Source organism: Dasypus novemcinctus, chromosome X (genome assembly GCF_030445035.2).
Source record: "Dasypus novemcinctus isolate mDasNov1 chromosome X, mDasNov1.1.hap2, whole genome shotgun sequence".
NCBI classification, from domain to species: Eukaryota; Metazoa; Chordata; class Mammalia; order Cingulata; family Dasypodidae; genus Dasypus; species Dasypus novemcinctus.
This window is the reverse complement of record NC_080704.1, coordinates 151,300,804-151,322,362: the sequence shown is the minus strand read 5'-3', so window position 1 is coordinate 151,322,362 and position 21,559 is coordinate 151,300,804. Positions and strand designations below refer to the sequence as shown.

The window sequence follows — 21,559 nt, the reverse complement described above, 5'->3', positions numbered from 1 at the left end:
CATGCTACAGCAACATTGGCCTTTGGAGGGAAGCTCCAGTGTTTTACCAGTCTGGTGAATAGCACCCTTTGGCACTATGAAACAGAGCCAATCTGGAGGCAATGTCCATTGTAAATCTGGCCGTATTGAGCCATTACCAGCTATTGCAGGAGTCCTAAACTGCAATGTAATTTCCATCTACTTCAGAAGCCATGTCCAGAGATGTGGTAGTTCCTTTTATTATTTTCAGAGTCATAGTGACCAGCCTAGCCAATAACTCAAGTGGAGAGGCACCATGCAGGGTACTAGAGGCCTGGTTTGAATACACAAGAGAGTTTGACAATTCTAAAATCTATCCCAATTTTTATACACTATCTAAATACTTCCAAATGCAGTTTATAACGTATTAAATAAACTTAACTATTTTTAGTATTTTACATATTACTTTTACACCTTTACCATGATTATGTTAATTAACAGTTATTTTACTTTAGCTATAGCATAAGAAAATCTACTTTCTCCATTATTTTATGAAAATCTGAGATTCCCAATGGAATCAAGATTATCTTCCCCCTACCATCACTTTTAAATGCAGACTGAGGTGGCCTCTGACAGGTTTCCCTGTTATGAATTTACCTTTTGTTATCAATATCATTTCAGGTTTCTACTCAGTAATGGCTTCCGGGAGCTAGCCAATTAAATACATCAATTTAGACAATGCTTTTACAAACTTCTTATAATTAGCCATGTAGACTATAGTTACTTCATCTCAGGACAAATTTCACTTTTACAAAATGCATTCTCTTACTTAATGCTACCTTCTACAAATTTCTATACTCATTCACACCTTGTCTTATATATTTCCACCCTGATTTTCTGAAAACTAGCCATTTTATCTTAGGACAAAACACATTCCCTTGAACAAATTTATCAAATTTTAGTCAGCATTGACTATGAATTTACTTCCAAAAAACTTTTTACCTCTTTCTACATCCATTTAAATCTCATATCCCTCATTCTCTCCTGTGAAGATAAAAACCATTCATTTCAATTAGGCAAATACAATTTTTTAGAAAGAGGTTTGTCATAATTTCATTAGCCAAAACTTATAATTTTCTTCATCTTAAAGATGTAATACATATAATGCTAATTTATTTTACTAGTATCCTGTAAACTTAGGGAGATTACATCTAAGCTAAATAAAATTGAAATTATTATAGTCTATAAAAGAAATATTATTTTTTCTTCCTTCTTCCACAAGAGGATAAAACCTCTTTTTTTTCTAATAATGTTCTAAAATTGTGAACAACCTTAAAAGCATACTGACTGCCAAGTTCTGAAATATATTTTAATTGTTTAATTTGTTTTAATCATAATTTTAAAAAGATTTTTCCATAGCATTCAAGGATATTTTTTTACTCACTGAAATTTGTCCATTGGATTATTACTGTCATCCCAAAAGTTGTTAAAATTTAATTGGGGAATTACCAGGCACACTATACAAAACAAGGTTTATTCTGTAATATCCTCTCTGTCCCTATTATTTTACTTTCTGGGCCTAGTAGACAGGCTAAACTCAAATCTATCTCCTCTATCTTTCCACAACCAGCTCATCCCTTTGGTTTCCTAACTCATTTTAATGAATCACTGGAATTCAGTCAAAATTATCAGAAAACCCTGGGGGAAAGATAGTCTAGGGAAGATTATGGGAGAATTCAGGATAAACTTAATAGTTACTTTCCTTTAAATAGTTTCTTTATTCAGATTTTATGTGACTTTTTATCTTGTGTGGCTTCTCCAATGTGGCCTTCAGGAATACTCATTTACCTATATAAGCACCCGTTTCATTTTTAGCAATTTGAATAGAGCACTTTTAAGAAGTTTCATTTGTTATTACCATCTGGAGGTATGAAAAAACTTAACAAATGGACAAACACAAAAAGAATTAAGACATACCAACAGAAATATAAAACTCACAAATTTGACTCATAATTCTCACTCCATTGCTATGGCTGTCTCCAAGCTCCCTGTCATTTCACATCTCTGATTTTTACTGCTTTAAGATCTCCTCTGGAATCAGTGTTGCCTGTATTATGCAAGCTCATTCTTGGAAACACTTTTATTAGTAACCAGCAACCAGTTAGGAATACTTGAGCAGTATAAATGTAGTTAAGCACTAATATAGCAGTTTCGACAGGCAAACATTTAACACTTAAATATTCTGGATTACTCTAAAAGAGTAGATTTAGACTTGAAGTTCAGGAGTAAGCTGTTGATTCAAAATGGAAAGTTCTTTTTAGCACCTTGATAAAAATTCTGATCAAAAGAAAATGTGAATAAAACGTAAAACATTGTCACAATAGCATCCCATTAAACTCTTCCAGTTTACACAGTTTTGCAGTATAAAACTGATCATCAACTCAGTGCAGGCAGCAGACTTGGCCCAGTGGTTAGGGCGTCCGTCTACCACATAAGAGGTCCACGGTTCAAACCCCAGGCCTCCTTGACCTGTGTGGACCTGGCCCATGTGCAGTGCTGATGCGCGCAAGGAGTGCCGTGCCACACAGGGGTGTCCCCCACATAGGGGAGCCCCACGTGCAAGGAGTGTGCCCTGTAAGGAGAGCCGCCCAGCGCGAAAGAAAGTGCAGCCTGCCCAGGAATGGCGCCACACACACGGAGAACTGACACAGTAAGATGATGCAACAAAAGAAAAAAGATGCAAAAAAGAAACACAGATTCCCGTGCTGCTGACAACAGAAGTGGACAAAGAAGAACACGCAGCAAATAGACACAGAGAACAGACAATCGGGGTGGCGTGGGGTGGGGAGTGGGGAAGGGGAGAGAAATACATAAATAAATAAATCTTTAAAAAAAAAACCTCAGTGCAGGCGATCAGTTAAGGAATCTTTCATCTCTGCATGTGCTAAGTGCATGTCTCTTAACTCTAACTTTCCTTCTATAGCAGCGCACAGAGGCCTTATCCACTTGTTCTGCCTCACTAGCCACCCACAAACTCCTAACAGGGACCAGGCTGTAACCACCACAATCTGATGGTCTCCCTTTTCCTTATTTAAGTGCAGCTGCTCTGCTACCTGCTGTAGTACAGCCAGCATACCTGACGGAGTTTTTAAGGCATCCCCATATTCTCTTGGCAGACCCCGCTAATGCAGGAGGGCAGCCACCCCTCCCCACATGGACATTACAGGCCAACTCGTGATTTCCCCTACAGATTCTCCCTTCCCGGAGCTCATGCCCACCACTGCCAGTGGTCTTTTGGTCTTCTGGGTGTGGCTGTCCAATTGTTACAACCCAACTCGGGAAGTGCATGGGTTGGTGAGGCTGCAAGACCAAAGAACACGCCTGGCGTTTAGTCAGGCATAAGATTTATTGGGACTTTCGAACAGGAGAGAATCTCAGATGGCAGCTGTTCAGAGAATGAAGAGAGTGCTCCACAAAGAGATGAGAAAATGAGGGGTGATATAAAGGGGTTTACCGCTTTGGAAAGATTATAGTTTATGTTACCATCTATACATTCTCTCTCCTTTGGGGAAGGTTGTTATCCTTTAACTTATACCTAGGTCATACAGGTGGCTATGTGCTGAGCTGGACTCATTCAGCTTCAGTCAACTGGTGGGTCAACTTGGGGTTGGAGTTTCTATGATGCCTTTGGCTGGAGAGACTTGAATCTGTTCCATGAGGTCTCTTGTATTCTAGAAATCTAGCCCAGGCTTGTTCCCATGGTATGGCATAGGTCTTGGCAGCAAGCCCAATCATGCAAGAGAGTAAGGGGAGATGCATGTGAACTTTTCAAGTCTCTGCTTGCATCCCATTTGCTAACTTCCCATTGGTCAAAGCAAATCATTAGGCTGAGCCCATATTCACAGTGGGAGGGGTCTAACTAAATTAAAGGACACAGGGCAAGGGTATAGGGAGGGTTTTCATTGGGGCCACTATTGCAATTAATCACTACAGTAGATTTAATTAAAACCTGAGTATCTGTATATTTAATAAGCATCCCAAAGTGATTCTGATGCAGGTGATTAGTGGACAGCATTTTCAGAAATATTAGCCTAGTATCTCTTGACACCAAGTTTGGAACTGCCATCGTGGAAGGCTCAGAAAGCTAGAGGTTGTGAGTGGGGAAAGCAGCTGTCCTTTTCTTTAACTCCAGGTTATGTATTCAGATCCTTGGGTCTCTCTAAGACAGAGGCTTAAACTCAAGTTTTATCTAGTTTTTCAGTCTCCTGTATGACTATTTACTTGCCACAAAGAACAGTCCAGTTGGATTAGAGCAGGCCAGGAAGGCATTGTTGGTTTGCTTTGTGTTGTGTATTAGAATATGTATTTCTGTACTGGGGAAGCTCATAGTAATGGAAATGAAGCATCATTGAGGTGGTTTATGGGGCATGGGATACCATCATAAAGCTGAGACTATTCTTGTTTAGGACCTTTCTTAGAATAGTAATCTAAGAAAGGAAAACACGGCCAGGATAGAAAAGAAAGCTTAAGGAGAACATCCTGTGATTTGGCCAGTTGTATGCTGCCTTTATTCCCCAAAGCCTTAGTCAAAATGTGGAATTAGAGATGCATACTTTAAGATGTTTGCCCACCAGGCAGGTGATGCCCAATCTGAGAAAAGGCAGGAACCATGTCCCTGTGGTTTCCCTGACACCAACCTGTATTAGTCAGCCAAAGCGGTGCTGATGCAAAATACCAGAAATCTGTTGGCTTTTCTAAAGGTTATTTATTTGGGGTAGGAGCTTACAGATACCAGGCCATAAAGCATAAATTACTTCCCTCACCAAAGTCTCTTGCCATGTTTTGGAGCAAGATGGCAGCAGATGTCTGTAAGGGTTCAGACTTCCTTTTCTTCTTAAGGCTCCTTGGTCCCAGCTTCTTCAGTCTCAGTTGGGATAAGATTCATCTCTCTCCCTAAGGCTCATTTCTTTCTGTGCTCAGCTGCTCTGTTCTCACCACAAGGCAACCTGTAGACTCTCTGGTTCTCTCTCTTCCTGGGGCCTCTGCCATGTCTATGGAGCCATCTCTATTACTCTGTGTTCTTCTCCTGTGTGTTTACTTCCTGGGGCTCCAGCATTAAAACTCCTACTATCTCCTCTGCCCTGTAGTTTTCTCTGTTCTACTGATGTGGACCAATCACAGCCTTAACCATTATTTAATCAAGTAAAACTGAAACCTCTGAATCCAGTACAATCTAATGTGCCCAGGGGAATAGACCAGTTCACAAACATAATCCAATATCTATTTTTGGAATTCATAAACAATATCAAACTGCTACACCAACCACATGCCTGACACATAGTGCTCAAACATATTGGTCAAATGAATCTCTGCATATTCCTGGGATCCACTCGCAGATTTTTTTTGTAATAATAAGCTTTACTTTCAGAGAAGTTTTAGATTTACATTTACAGAAAAATTATACCAAAAGTGTAGGGAATTATCATATACTGTCCCCCCAGCCCCACACACGTAGTTTCCCCTATTATTGACATCTTAGATTTGTGTGGTACGTTTGTTACAATTGATGAACCAATATTGATGCATTGCTACTAACCTAAGTCTATAGTTTACATTATGGTTTATACTTTGTGCAGTACAGTTCCATTGGCCTTGACAAATGCATAATGTCATGTGCCCGTCATTGCAGGTTCATGCAGAAGAATCTCACAGCCCAGAGAGTCTGTCTTCTACCCATTCGCTCCTCCCCCTCCCTTCTGAACCACTCTTTTTATATCAATGTTACAAGCTCTTTCGGTATCTCAAGATAACATGCATGATAACAGTAAACCTGCTTTGGTCCATGGTTACATTCCCCCTTTATGTTTGTTCATTCCTCCATCTTAAGGGATTTGTGATGTCTGCTCTGCCTGCTTCAAGCTGCCCTCTCACAGATTTTGACTTCCTTACATTGTGACCCCAGACCCATCTGAGTCAGAGTCACCTGTGGAGTTTGTTTAAAAATGCAGATGCCTGGGTCCCCCATCCACTTACTGCATCTGTGAATAGCTGTAACTGTCCCTAAGGCAACCTTGTCTGGAGGAAGTGCCCATGAGTGCTTTCATCCCAGCTGAGAGAAAGTTTTGACCAAAGGCTGTGGTCCAGGACACTGACCTTGAACCACCACCACTTGTGAGCACTGAATGCATCGAATTTGGGATCAGCATTTAACACCTCTGACATTGTTTCTTCATCACTTACTCTCTTCTTTTCCTAGGGGGTAGAATTCAAAAACTAATACCACATTTCTTCTTCCTTATTCTATGGAATAGGTTTTGGAGGGCGTATACAACTTAGCCCACAAGCTATCAGAGTCTGGCAGTTCTTAGCTGTAAAGTATCAATTGTTTCCTAAAGTCTTTTTTCCCTGAGTATCGGGAGGTTATAGATTTTCGAAGTTCTGCAGTTTGTGGGGAAAATGGAGTAGTGAGCCTGGGGAATGGAATTATGGAACACTGCCCTTTCTAGTCACATGGGGTGTAAGGAATTTCAGAGTTCAAGATGAACTAATTTCCTTTGCCCCCATGGCCTTCAGTTATGGGAATCACTTATATTAGAGGCACATTTTGAAATCTCAAAACAAGATTTCAGGCCACTTTCGTTCCCCTATTAAGAAGAAAGGCATGCCAATTTAAGTGTGGAGTGAGATATTTGGACATGTACAAAGAGCTTTTGGAGAAGTGGTTGGGGGTTTAAGTGTAACTGTCTCCCTTTTTGCATTTCTTTCTTTTTTTCTTCCTCCTTGTGTTAGATTCAGATCGTGATTTTAATTCAACTGCCTGGCCTCCTGGAACAGGGATTTAGGGAAATCCATTTCCTCTGCACCCACACAAGGGCAAGATTTCCAGTCGGGCAAGGAAAGGCCGCTGGGCCACTTCCAGAGGAGCAGTGAATGCACCACATCATCCAGGTTTAATTGTCTTGTAGGCCACTGAGGCATGAAGTCACATAAGAGAACTCAAGAACTTTCCTTCTGGGAGCAAGGGGGCCAAACCCTGATGCTGAGTTTTTCCCAGCCCTGTTTGGGAGTGCAGGCAAATCACGTCTGCTGTGACCCGACCTACCCATGAGCCTTTCCGCTCTGATGCTGCTTTGCTCTGCTGCCTTCAGTCCCTCTCCTTAGTGTCCTCTGGCATTGCCTGTATTTTCAGCCCAAATCATGCCTTGTGACTTTGCTATTCCTGGTATGCTGGCTTCTCACAGCAAGGAATCTATCAGCTGTTTCTTGAATTGTTTCTTTCTGGTCTTTTAAGGTGTTAACATTTTCAATTTTGACACATTCAGCAATTTGGCCTGCTGCAACATGAGCTTAAGAAAGAACCACAGTAATTCAGGAAAAACAGAAGCCGAGCTTAATAAAGCAGGAACCTTGACATTGTTGACTCTGCCCCTGTCCCCTCCTCCCCTCACTGGCAGGCACAGGTGGCCATGAAGCTCTGCTCACCTGGCTCCTTTTCCCTTTAGACTCCTTTTATTATCTTATTTCACCCTGCTGTGAACATTGTCAAGCATTTTAAATACTTTGTTGAAAATGTAAAGAAAATCAACTTTCCACTCTTTAGGTTTTGATTAAATTGTGGTATGTAAAGCTCTCTAGTTCATATACCTGATATCAGCTTCATATTTGAGCCATTGTATGTTCACCTCTGGCTGGGACATGATTTCCCACTGTTTGGGGGTAGTTTTATTTTATTTTTATTTATTTCTCTCCCCTTCGCCCCCCCCCCAGTTGTCTGCTCTCTGTGTCCATTCGCTGTGTGTTCTCCTGTGACTGCCTCTATCCTTATCAGTGGCACCAGGAATCTGTGTTTCTTTTTGTTGCGTCATCTTGTTGTGTCAGCTCTCCAGTTGGGCGGTGCCATTCCTGGGCAGGCTGCACTTTCTTTCTCACTGGGTGGCTCTCCTTACGAGGCACGCTCCTTGTGCGTGGGGCTCCCCTACGTGGGGGACACCCCTGCATGGCAGGACACTCCTTGCACGCATCAGCACTGCACATGGACCAGCTCCACACGGGTCAAGGAGGCCCAGGGTTTGAACCATGGACCTCCCATGTGGTAGACAGGCGCCCTAACCACTGGGCCAAGTCTGTTTCCCTGGGGGTAGTTTTAATGGTTTGGAGTTGGTGATCTCATTCCATCGTGTAGGTCTGGGAGTCAGACACGGTTTCAGTCCTGGCTTTACTACTTATTAGCCTTTCTCGTGTCTCAGTTTCCTTTTCTATAAAATGGGTACAACAATCTCAAAGATTAGTAGTGAGTATTCAAGAAGGGACTCCATGTAAATGGGCACATATCATTGGCATAGATAGCAGCAGCGTCATTATTTCCTTACGTCCTCAAGGAGAGGATTCTACACATCGTTCCTCTAGAACCATGGCCTGCAGGCCAAGTTCAGCTTTCTTACAGTTTTTGGAAGGTCTGTATGCTGAGAATGTTGTCACCTTTTAAAAATGGTAAGGGGGAAAAATCAAAAGAAGACGACTATTTTATGGAATGGGACAATGATATGAAAGTCCTGTCTCTGTGTCCATAAATTATTTTTGGGGGGTACACTGCCATGCTCGTTCATTTACCTCTTGTCCATGGCTGCTTTGGCTCTGCAGAGGTAGAACTGAGTAGTTGTGACAGAGATCAGATGCGCTGCACAGCCTAAATATTTACTTTCTTGCCAACCCCCATTCTAGGACATTTAGTGGTCTCTCTGGGACATCATAGGGATGGAGAATTCATAACTCACTTGTAGATGATCACTAGCACCATCCAGAAACTCGGTCTGTGTGTTTGTGTGTGGAGAGAGGTTTACGAGGGAAGAAAGTATGGACATCTGTGTAGGCCAAGTGAGACGAGACTTCTGTGGCTTTTTTTGCTAAGTGTTGATTTTGCACCTTTGAGAGATTAGAGAGAATGGAAAAGTAGTGGCTACATTTGTTAAATGAGTTTGCAGGTTATCTTGTTTTCCTTTCCTCCATCAGCACCTTCTCTGGAAGGAGGAGAGAATGAATACTTAGTCCCTCTTTGTAAGATGGACCGAATTACACTTAGTAGGTATACCGTGATTCTAAGGAGTCTGTTCTGAATGGGTTACACTGAGGCAAAATCTCACCTCTGCAAGTACCAGCGTAACACCCTATTCCTAAAGAGGCAATTTCTGTATGGAAGTATAAAATCTTATAATATCAAAGTGCCTTGGAGATCTACAGGGATGATATTCATATTAATATCACTCAGCTGATGTAGATGCAATATCCTGTTTGAAGGCAGAATATTGTATAATGAAAATGCCCTAGTATCCAATCTATTCAACCACTGAATGTTTGTGCACTGGAACTAGATTTGAGTACCTGCAAGATATTAAATTCCACATGATTTACAAAATGTGCAGTTATCGAGACACACAAGCACATAACTAGTTTTGAATGGTGGGGGTGGGGCAGGATTGGCATGTTTCTAGTTAAGGGGCTAGAGATTCTGGAGTTCTGCTCCTCACTTTCTCCCCTGCCTAGTCTGTGGCCTTAATGAAGCACCTTTTCAATAGGGATGAGGTATACTTGGGGATAGCGAGGTGGCCATGGATGAGGTCAGGAAGCCTGGCCTCCTGGGGAGAAGGTGGGGGCTTAGCTGAGGTAAGCAGAGACACCCATCTGGGCCTCTCTGTCAGTGAGCCACTAGCAGGGAGGAGGGAGGCAGGGAGGCTGGAGGGGAGCTGTGGGGTCAGAACATGCTGGAAAGATCTCAGAACCTCTGACTTTCCCCCTCTTCTCACTTCCTGCATTTTCAGCTTTCACACTTACGGGATGGATGTTAAGCGGTGATGTACTTTTTCATATTTAATTTTCCCATGTTGTGGCCTTTGCTTTTGTTTACAAGTAGCAGGCTAAGCTGACAAAGACTCATAAAGGCCAAAGGTGGCCATACATGAATAGAACTGGTACTCCAGGCTCGCCTAATTCGCAAGCCACTAAAGAGCCTTATCTTGCACCCTGAGGTTTCTGTCTGAACATCCTCTGTAAGACCAGGCCCTGCCCATTGTGCCCTCTGCCCTCCCTTCCTTTTATTATTGTCCCGTGGGAGGTACACAACACCTGTGGGCCATGAAAGATATCCCTAGCAACATATACCAGAATTTTTCTTGTACACTCTAAAGTGGTAAACTTCCATTTTGATGAAGTTTGGATTCAGGATACAAATCTGACTACCCTGTCGACCTGCTTTGAAAAGGATTTAATTTGAATATGCAAACTTCCACACCAGTGGAACAACAAAAAAGTTGGCTTCAGGAGTGGGTTCAGCAGGAGAAGAGCAGGGGGTATGGCTAGAGCTGTTGACACCATGCAGTATAAAGTCTTGTGGGCCTCGGCCCCTTTCTCCTAGGCTAGGTCCAAAGAGAGCTCAAGGGCTTCCAGTCTCTTGTGCATTTGTTTCTTTTTGGCCCGATGGTAGATGGTGTCCAGTCATCCATAGGCCTGCTTAGTGGAGAGTCCTAAGCAATGGGTGGTGGGAATGGACATGGCCGACATGGGGGACACTTGGTACTGTCAATGAGCTGACATGTTGGTAATTCCCACAGCCTCCAGAACTCAGGGAAGAAGCCTGTGAAAGAAAACCATATGTCAACTGTCCTTTTGCTAAGTTTATTTACTGGAGTCACACTTCTTTAACAGGCATGGGCTCAAAAGTGTAAAAAATGCCAGTTCCTTTAGCTCACCATTGATTTTCATATGAAAAATCAACACTGCAGTTTTTATTTAATAATAAAAATGATGGCCCAGAGTTTTATGTCCTACCATGGCAGTTATGCACTCGGCCGGTGAGAGCCCTCTGCTCATATGCTTTTTGTACAGGGAAGCAGTAGTGTTATAGTCATGTCTATTTATTAATGAAATCTATCTTTTTCTTTTGAGTACTTTCTATGTGCCGGGCATTGTGCAAAATGTTTATGAACGTTATCTCATTTAATGCCTCTGTCAGTTCTCTGAGGGAGATTACTGTTTTGACATGCCTGTTACAAATGGGGAAGGTGAGGCTCAGTATGTCACTCACCTAAGGCCCATGGCTGGTCAGCAGACCTTGGAATTCTAAGGCAGATCTACCTTAGTGTGTATCCCATACTCTGCGCTCCATGAATGTGAACTTCTGTAGGGCACTTCTCTTGGAAGACTGTCCATTAGGAAATAGCTTGCAGATGTGGCATAGCTAGAGGCCTGGGTGACTGTTTTTTACCAGAGTTAGAGTAGGACATTTGGGAAGCAGGAATTTAGAAGGGGACTGTTGCCTGGGAAAATAGGAAAATTTACGAGAGGAAGTTGTAGCTTGTAAGGGCTCAGTGAAGGGAGGACTAAGAAGAGAAGCTGACAGCTTAACCAGCCAAATAGAGGCAACCCGGGCCTTAGAAGAAACTGGACAGAGCATCCCTGACTGGGCAGGGCTGACGTTAGAACCGTTTCACGGGTCTCACTTGACTTCCTCTAACTGTGCCTTTTCACCAAGATTCCTTCTCATGGCTGCAATAAAGCAGCTGCTGTGCCCAAGACAGCTAATGACCTTCCTAAGGAAGTGAGGAGTGGTGGCAGGGAGGTGAAGGTCATGCGCAAGGCCTCATCCTCTAGAATACTGCAAACTTAGTGTGATGGCTAAGGCTAAGGCGAAAGGAGAGAGTCTGAGCGTCCTTCCTCCAGGTTGATCTCCCCTCCCTGACCTGGCCAATTCTGGTCATTGTACAGTAGCTCTGATGTCCCTCTTCTTGTGTCTCCGAGACTGGAGAATCACAATGGCTTGGCTTAGTTTTCTTGTGTGCAGAACACAAGGTGCAGAGGTGAATGTGCAGTCATATACCCCACCCCGCCCCCTCCACTCACTTGAGCATCAGAGGATGTTTTCACCTGTTATCACTGTCCTGTGGAATATGTAATGAGCTTCCCAATCCCCCAGAAGTTTTAGCAACAAGTCTTCTTATAGGGGAACTACTGGTCTCCCTTGGTTTGGAAACCTCAAAGTCTGTTATGGAGTGGAGGTTTGTTTTCCCAAGAAAGTGTTGCTACTTTATAGTTGCCCCTCATCTCTGAAATTTGAAGGAAGGCAGGTGGCCATGCTGCACGAGCAGATCACCAACTGTGCAAGCAGAGGAAAGATGCATCTGGTTTCCCTTTGAATCAAAGACAACTGACAACAAAGTTAGCATGGCACAAGCCTATTGAGATATGTGGTCATCATTGGGTTGCATGGTTTTGAGGCGCAAACAATAAGCTGACAACGTAAATGACTGTCATTACCTTTGTTTCTCCAAAGTTTGGCTTTCGTCTTCTTGCTTGGTTAGTTTACCATTAGATCAAAGTATCATCAGTCTGATGATTTTCTCTAGTACCACGTATGGCTTGGCTCATCATCACCACCACTTCACACACATTCCCATTGAAGTGTTAATTCCTCTACTTGCAGGTTATGTGCATTTTGTATTACAATGTTTAATTGTATTCATTTAAAACAGGTAGCAATTAAAACCTGTAAATTCCTTAAGCCTCTATAAAAGCTCCACCATTCACCTTACAGCTTAGCACTAATATTTACTCTGGAGAGCAAAATCATTTAATCCTGTCTTTATCTGTTGTACCTTTTTTTTTGTTATCAATAAAAATCAAAAGCCACATGTTTAATTGGATCCCTTAGGTATTGATTAAAATAAAATGCTAGTGGGATTCCTCACTTGCCAAAATGGCTCCACAGAGCATCCTAGAAAACTTCCTTTGAACATGCACACTTTTAATATTTGCCTTCTGAATGCCAGCCTATGAGCTTACCAAATGCTACACACTCAAGTGCAGGCGGCAGAAGTCTTTTGGGAGAATGGAGATCCACAGCATGCAAGGGACCTGTGAGAAGGCCGTAGCTAGCTCTTTTCCCATTTCAGCAAAGGGTAGAAGGAAACAGATATCAGCTACCTGGCACTGAAATCCTGTTCACCTGGGGGTCTGGGCTGTGGGAAATTCTCTGTGTGATCCATCAGAGGACAATCCTGCCAAGTCCACTTTTCAAATAAAAAATGTTAATATTTCTGGAATCATTAAGCAACACTGAGCTTGCTGGGAAGGCAGTTGAGAGACCACAGAGTGTGTGCATCAAGGGAGAAGTGCTAGCTTGCTCCCACTTCAGGAATGGACTAGATGCAGTGGAGCTATTGCCGTAGTTCTGGCTGCTCTGTGCCAACCCAGGCAAGAACGTGTAGCAATAAAGTGGATCAACCTGGAAAAATGCCAGTCTGGATGAGCTAGTAAAAGAAATTCAAGCCATGAATCAGTGCAGCCACCCCAGTGTAGTGACCTATTGTACCTCTTTTGTGGTAAACGATGAACTTTGGCTGGTTATGAAATTACTGAGTAGAGGTTCAACGTTGGATATCATAAAAGACATCGTCAACTGAGGGGAACACAAGAACAGAGTTCCGGAAGAAGCAATAATAGCAACAGTTCTTAAAGAGGCTTTGGAAGGCTTAGGCTCCCTACCCAGGGATGGTCAGATCCACAGAGATTTGAAAGCTGCTAATATTCTTCTCGGTGAGGATGGTTCAGTACAAATAGCAGATCTGGGGGTAAGTGCATTCTTAGCAACAAGGGATGATGCCACCTGGAATAATGTAAGGAAAGCTTTTGTTGGCACCCCATGTTGAATGGCCCCTGAAGTGGTGGAACAGGTAAAAGGCTATGGCTTCAAGGCTGACATGTGGCATTTTGGAATAACAGGCATTGAATTAGCCACAGGAGTAGTGCTGTGTCACAAATATCCTCCTATGAAAGTGTTAATGCTGACTTTGCAAAGTGATCCACCCACTTTATTGATACAGCCGCAGGAGTAGAGGATGAGGAGATGATAAAAAAGTATGGCAAGTCTTTTAGAAAACTACTTTCACTGTGCCTTCAGAAAGATCCTTCCAATGGGCCCACAGCAGCAAAACTTGAAAAATGCAAATTCTTCCAGAAAGCCAAGAACAGAGAGTACCTGATTGGGAAGTTGCTTACAAGGACACCAGACATAGCTCCAAAGGGCCAAAAAGAGAAGAAGAGTTCCCAGGTCAAGCGGCCATCTTCATAAATCCAAAGATGGTGACGTGAAGTGTAGTGATGGCAAGATAGATGAAAAAAGTGAAGAAGGGAAAGCAACTTTTTCTCAAGAAAATTCAGGAAGTGCAGAAGAAGAAAATCCAGAGATTGCAGTGAATGCCAGCAGTACATCTGAACAAATACCATCCCTTTTTGTGCAGGAAGCTCAGGGCCAACCCAGAGCTCATGAAGACTATAGAGAAGCTTCTTGTGCTGTGAACCTCATTTTAAGATTAAGAAATTCCAGAAGGGAACTTAATGACATACAATTCAAGTTTACTCCAGGAAGAGATACAGCAGATGACATTGCTCAGGAGCTCTTATCTGCTAGCTTGCACTACACATTGGTCACAATGTGTAGTGATAGCGGCTGTTAATTTACAGAAGATTGTAGATGATCCCAAAGCATTAAAAACATTGACCTTTAAGTTGGCTTCTGGCTGTGATGAGCCGGAGACCCCTGACTAAGTGAAGCTGATCCGGTTTGCTCACTTGAGTGTCAGCTGATGTACGCCCTTGAAGTCACCCTGATCTCTTATGCTCCATCTCACCCCACTCCCCTCCTCCTCCAGCACCCTACCCACACCCTCCCACCCCCTCATTCCTAGTTCCCAGCGAAATCAGAAGACTGTAAAGAGGCAGGCTTAGATGAAAATGGGATTAAAAAAGAATTTTTTAAAATTTGCAACATTCCGAGTTCTGCTTTATTCCCTAGCAATTCACAATATGAGAACAAGCAGATGCCAGAGCTATACAACTGTTGCTAAGTTTTCCATAAGCTACTTAATATTCTTGGCAATCAATTTGAATATCCCTTCAGTGAAAAGAATCTGAAGTACACTCAGGTGGTCTTGTTTATTGGCAACGAGAGGAATTTCCTGTCAGAAGCTTATTTCTTCTTCCATTGTTGGTCTTTCTGTTATAATACTTTAGTTGTACCTCTGAGAGTACTGCCTCTTTTATGTCGTATTTAGAAATTGATTTACTTTAAAATTAAAATTTATTAGCCAAACTTGAATTCTAGTTTTAAAACTGTGAGGGAAGTGGATGTGGCTCAACTGATAGAGCATCCACCTACCATATAGGAGGTTCAGAGTTCGAACCCAGGGCCTCCTGGCCCATGTGGTGAGTTGGCCCACGCACAGTGCTGCCCATGTGCCAGGAGTGCCATGCCACTCAGGGGTGTCCCCCGCATAGAGGTGCCCCATGCACAAGGAATGTACCCTGCAAGGAGAGCCATCTCGTGAGAAAAAAAGCACAGCCCACCCAGGAGTGGCGCTGCACACACGGAGAGCTGACACAGCAAGAGGATGCAGCAAAAAAGAAACACAGATTCCCAGTGCTGCCAAGAATGCAAGCGGACAGAGAAGAACACACAGCGAATGGACACAAGAGAACCGATTGGGGGGGGGGGGGGGGAAGAAAAAGAAATAAAATAAATCTTTAAAAAAAAAACTGACTGTGAATTTTATTTTTCATATATTTATGATTACATACTTCACCTATAAGAAAAAAATATTGATTATATGCTTCTGGCAGTTTAAACTCTTGTTATTTAAACAAAAATGTTTCAGGTATATCTTTAAAGTTTTTTAACTGTTAATTTTTGAAATGACGAAATTAGGAACTAGGATGCATATTCTTTTAGTTTGTTTGCCTAAAAACCAATCCACAATCTGTCTCATGGGAGTGGGAGGTACCTTGCAGACTTTCATATTAAGAATGTACCTGGAAGGAATATTATGCTGGGGGAAATAAGCCAGACACAAAATGACAAATATTGCATGGTCTCACTAATATGAACTAAATACGAATAACCAACACATGGAGTTAAAACCCAGATTATAGGTTACTAGGACATAGAAGGAAGATGGTGAAGGAGTACTGATGCTTAATGTACACAGAATTTTTGATTACCTTGACTGTAAAAGTGTGGAAATGGATAGAGTTGATGGTAACACATTATAGTGAGTATGGATAACACAGATGGTTTATGAATAAGATTGTGGCTGGAAAGGGTAGTATAGAGACATAAATGTCAGTTGAAATAACTGAATTATTAAGTAATAATTGAATAGTCTAGGGACTGAATAACACAGTGAACCTGGAGGTAGATGAGGATTATGGTTAATTGTAGAACTGCAAGACTCTTCTTCTATGAACTAAAACAAATGTACATCTCTGTTACAAGGTGGTAAGAATATGGTGATGCATGGGAAAAATACAATTAATGTAACTCATGACTTTAGTTAACAAAAATATTGTCATATTCTTGCATCAAGGTAAAAGAAGGCTTATTAATGCTAAGGGTCAATAATATGGGATTATGGGATTTTTTCCTTTTGGACTAAGAAAAACATTCAAAAGTTTACTGAGGTGTGATGACTGCACAACTCTGTGATGAAAGCGAGAGCTAGTGAGTGTGCACTTTGTATGGATTGTACAAGGCATGGGACTGTATAACACAGTGAACCATGTAGTGGATGATGAACTGTGGTTAACAGTACAAATATGAGAGTGTTCTCTCATGAACTATAACAAATGTTCAATACTAGTACATGGCGTTAATAATAGGGAGGTGTATGTAAAAAATATACCAAATGTAAGCTATGGACCATAGCTAGCGGTAGAATTTTGGTGATGTTCTTTCATAACCTGTAGTAAATATCCCACAACAATGTAAGTTGTTGGTGGAGGGGCGATGTATGGCATGTTATGCTTGACTGTTTCGTAAGCTCATAACTTCTATAATAAAAAAAATTTTTTTAAAATGTAAAATAGAATGTGCGTGAGGCTGCTTTACTCTAAACTTAGATCTAAACTTTCTCTACATTTTGTGGCATGTGTAAATTTGCTTTGTTGGAATATCTAGAATGTAAAATGTTGCCATTCTGTTAGATTGCTAACTTGTACTCACTCATCTCTAATTTGGCTTCTTCATGAATGTCAGAATTCATTCTTCTAAGGTGATAAACTTGAAAATGCCAGAATCTGAGTTTTACTTGAAATTCTGCAGAATACCAAGATGGAGTGAAAATAATAATAAAGGATTTTGTGCAATGATTAAATGGTAAAAGACTGCTAAGCTTCAAGGATAAATACTTTTCAACCCAAGTAGCTCTCTGCTTGACTATTTATTATGGAACTGTAGGATTTTCAAAACTGGCATCTAAACTTTCAGGAGGGTAGACTCTGGGATAGTACCATCACTTCTTCCAACTAACCCTAGGTATGACATGTCTTTTTTTTTTAAGATTTATTTTATTTATTTCTCTCCCCTCCCCCCCCCCCCCAGTTGTCTGCTCTATGAGTCCATTTGCTGTGTGTTCTTCTGTGTCCCCTTCTACTCTTGTCAGCAGCACTGGGAATCTGTGTCTCTTTTTGTTGCATCATCTTGCTGCATCAGTTCTCTGTGTGTGCAGTGCCACTCCTGGGCAGGCTGTACTTTTGTCACGCAAGGCAGCTCTCCTTACGGGTGCACTCCTTGTGTGTGGGGCTCCCCTACGCGGGGAACACCCCTGCGTGGCACAGCACTCCTTGTGCGCATCAGCACTGCACATGGGCCAGCTCTACATGGGTCAGGAAGCCCTGGGTTTGAACCCTGGACCTCCATGTGGTAGGCGGACGCTCTGTCAGGTGAGCCAAATCAGCTTCCTGACAATTCTTTAATGTACTTTAAAAAGCAAATATATATTACTAAGGAAAAAAAGGTTTTTCTAATTGCCTTGTCATAATTGTTAGGTTGTTCTAGAGTCTATGCATTAAATTTGCATACCGTTTAATGTAATTCCTTTCCATTCTGTTGTTTATACAATGGTTTTTCAAAGATGCCTATGAAGGTAAAAGGAAAATAAAAGTGTGTTATTACACAGAGGGAAAAATAAGTTAGTATTTCTTTCCATATTTTATCTCATAATCAATATTCAATTTTCGTGAAACTCATCAAAGAATATAACTTGAATCCAGTCCAATAGAAGGGAAGTAGAGTTAGTAAGGTGTAAATAGGGCTGAGCATGAAAATAGGAGTTTAACTACAGACAGTTCTTCCTGTGGGTTAATTTCTCCAAGAGGCATGAGTCAAGCTCCCGTGAACAATACTTACGTTGGAAACCAGCCAGTTTCATGGTGTTGGATGCTTCTAGTGATGTGATCCGGAGTCCATAATTTTGGACGATGGTGTGATAGAGTTCTCGGGCATTCCGAGGTGGGCCACAGGGTGAAGGCAGGCCTGTGAGGAGATGGTGGGAGCACAGGAGATGGTGGGAGCACTGGTTGTGTTCTGGAGTCATGGGAACTAGTCCTTCCCACCACCCCTGCCTCACCATCATCTTTACTGTACCCTTTCAGTTCAGCCTCTGCTAGTGGGTAAGGAGGACAGTATGTCCTGTGAGGTATTTAAAAGAGAAGCAGAATAATAGTTGTGCCTTATCGAGGGCTTTGAGATTGCTCCAGGCAGGATATCATTTCATCTTCCCCACAATCTTATGTGGTTGAGAGTGGTATTACGACCACATTACAGATGAAGAAAGTGAAGGCTCCTAGAGGTTAATGTGGCAGACCCAAGGTCACAAAATGGGTCAGTGACAGAAGTAGATTCAGGGGTGAAAGAGGGCACAGTGTTAGAGGGATATTGGTATGGAAGATATTTGGGATGAAATCGAGCAACCCATGTATTGTGGTTTAGGGTTTATGTGGGATGACAGCTGTCCTACTCTGTAGCACTTCAGTTGTCCAGCTAGTGTCTACTTAGTAGATATTTTCACACAGCTATGCATTTCTAGAAACACTGTAATTCTCGCAAATTCTAATCACCAGTTTCTCTGAAGGGACTTCCAAGGCCTAGAAACTCACCTCTAATTAATTGCCCTTGGCTCCAGTTCATTCTTCACAGGAATGAACCTAGATGGTACCTTGCTCTTCTGATAGGCCACTAGCAAGAGTCAAAGATAGTTAGGTTTGAAGACATTAATTGTTCATAATCCAGTGCCTGAGGGAATGCTGGCTTGCAAGAACTTGGTAAAGAAGACAAATGCTGTTCTAATAACTCATTTAACAAACTCTTTCTTTGTCCTTACTCTGACTTAGACCCCTGACTAAGCTCTGGGGAGAGAGAAAGATGAGAAAACGCTGGCTCTTGAGGAGATCATAGTCAACTTGGGGAGAAAAGAAATAAATAGAGAATTAGAAAATCCTCAAATAGGTGCTGTGAGGGTTTGGGGACTTTGGTGCTTGGGACACTGTGGCTGAATGGTGGCAACTCTATTAGCAGATTTTGAGGCTTGTGCACTTTGGACTTGATATCAGCCTACAGTCAAACGCTTGTCTTGTAAATTGATTTTATTTAAGCAGAATCAATGTTTTATAATGCTAACTCAAAAGATGTATTCCATAGTGGTTTCCTGAACCTTTTTAAATTTCTTTTTTAAAAATAACTATTTGTTTTGACGTGCTACAGGGGATACATTTAATAAAATATAGGGCACAATGCTAGAATACATCAGTGTGCTATGAAGCCTGAATCAGTTCTGCACAAACTATTGCACCTTAAAAAAATATAAAGAAAAGCAAAAAGCTCAAAATCATTAACTACAAAGAGAGCATGTGGTGCAGTGAGCAATCCCTGGGCAATGCTGGCTCTTCTGTGGAGTGACTCCATGTCCCTGTCCCCTCTGGACCTCAATTTCATGATCTGTAGAATGGACTGAAGGGTATTGGATGAGAATATCAATTTCTGAGTTCCTTTTTTTTATATATCTTGTTTGTTCACACACAAAAAAGACAAATCATACCAAGAAATATAATTGGGGACATGCTAGAAAAATGCTTTTGTGCATACTATTTCTGCAAAGGAGATTTTCATTGTATTAGTGCTTTTTAAAAATAATTTTTCTTTAGAAAAGTTGTGAAATTACGAAACAATCATGCACAATGTACAGAACTCCCATAAATACCACCACCACCAGTATCTTGCATTGTCATGGAACATTTGTTACAAATTATGAGAGAACGTCATCTGCTAACTATAGTCCATAGCTTATATTTGGTGTGCTTTTTTCATAAACCATTTTATTATTAACACCATGTATTATCTAAGTTCCTTTTTAAGTTGTCAAAGTCCTAGACTCCTGTTTTAGTTTGCCAAAGGGTTGCAGATACAAAGTACCAGAAATGGGTTGACTTCTATAATGGGAAATTCATTTGGGGAAAAGGTTAAGGTCCCAAGCTCGTGAAATGACCAAATCAAAGCACCATCAGAAATACTTTTTCTGTTGATCCAACAGTCTGCTACACGGATAAGATGGCCACCAAACTCTGCCTTCCCCTCCAGAATCTACCGTTTCCCGGAGCTCAGCCATGGGCAACCAGGCATAAGGCTTTTCTCTTTTCAGGCCTCCTCTATCACTATCAGCTGCTCTGCTTTCTTCCCGAGTTCAGCTGCAAGCTCTCAGCCATATGGCTCGTATCTCCCTGGGCTCAGCGCTTTAAGCCTCTGGGGGCTTCTCTCCTTGCAGCTCAGCTGTGGGCAAAACTGGAGTCCTTACTCTCACATTGCAGGAACAAATATGGCGGCTTCCTTTATCTACGTGTGTCTCTTTCTTTGTCCCCGTTTAATCAGACCTAGAAAGAGGGCGGAGATTCACTCTGACTCATGCCTCACTCCTGATGTAGCTCAATCAAAAGCATCTCACACCCACAGCAGTGGAGTAGTTTGAAAACATAATCTTTATATGTTGGGGATTCATAAAAGAATTTCAAACTGTCACAGCTTCTGTGGTCATCATTTTGAGGTTCTGTTCTGCAGTATGCAGTAGGCACCCCTTTCCTGTCCTTGCTTGCATGCACCTGGGAGTATCCAACATTGGAAAAATAGACAGTGGACTGATGGGAAAATCAGCCCTCCCCTTGTGAATGGGACATCCCCTCCCTACTTGACATTGTCTGCCTTTTTTAGCCTTCCCTTGAAATGGCCAAGGAGAATTCTATACTGGGATCAGCTCCTTTCAGGGGAACGAATGAGAACTTACCTCTTCTTCCCCATCCTTTCCTTCTCCTAATGCACATACATGGGTGTGGATGTGCATGCATACATATACATGGACTTAAAAATGCTTGGTCAACATCACTGGAGAGAAAGCATTAGGCCCCAAGCCCCATTTTCACTCAAGGTCTTTAAAAGCGACTTCTATACTTTTGTACAGTTAGCGATTAAATGGAATTCCATTTTCCTTGTCAAGTTTCTGACAGGGGAAAGAACTGAGAATTCGCATAGTGATGGTGTTCTGGCAAGTACTTTTTACAGGGTGGTAAGGTAATCATTCTGCTGTTAGGCCATCTGAAGGCTTCAGCTTTCATCCAACTTGGAAAACATGAGGGGTCTAATATTACAGCTTCTATCCCTATGACTTTGCTTTGAACCTAAAAGGCTTTCCCCCCATCAATTCAGTAGCTCTCTTCATCCACCAAATACCCACTG

At 41.9% G+C, this 21,559-nt stretch overlaps 1 protein-coding gene and 1 pseudogene across 3 annotated transcripts in view; both read left to right on the top strand.

Moving 5' to 3' along the window:
* Positions 1-14,592, top strand: part of LOC139438141 (STE20/SPS1-related proline-alanine-rich protein kinase pseudogene) — a 93,245-nt pseudogene extending 78,653 nt beyond the window's left edge.
* Positions 1-21,559, top strand: part of HS6ST2 (heparan sulfate 6-O-sulfotransferase 2) — a 393,484-nt gene that overhangs the window by 158,115 nt on the left and 213,810 nt on the right. The gene's annotated exons all lie outside the window — the stretch shown is intronic.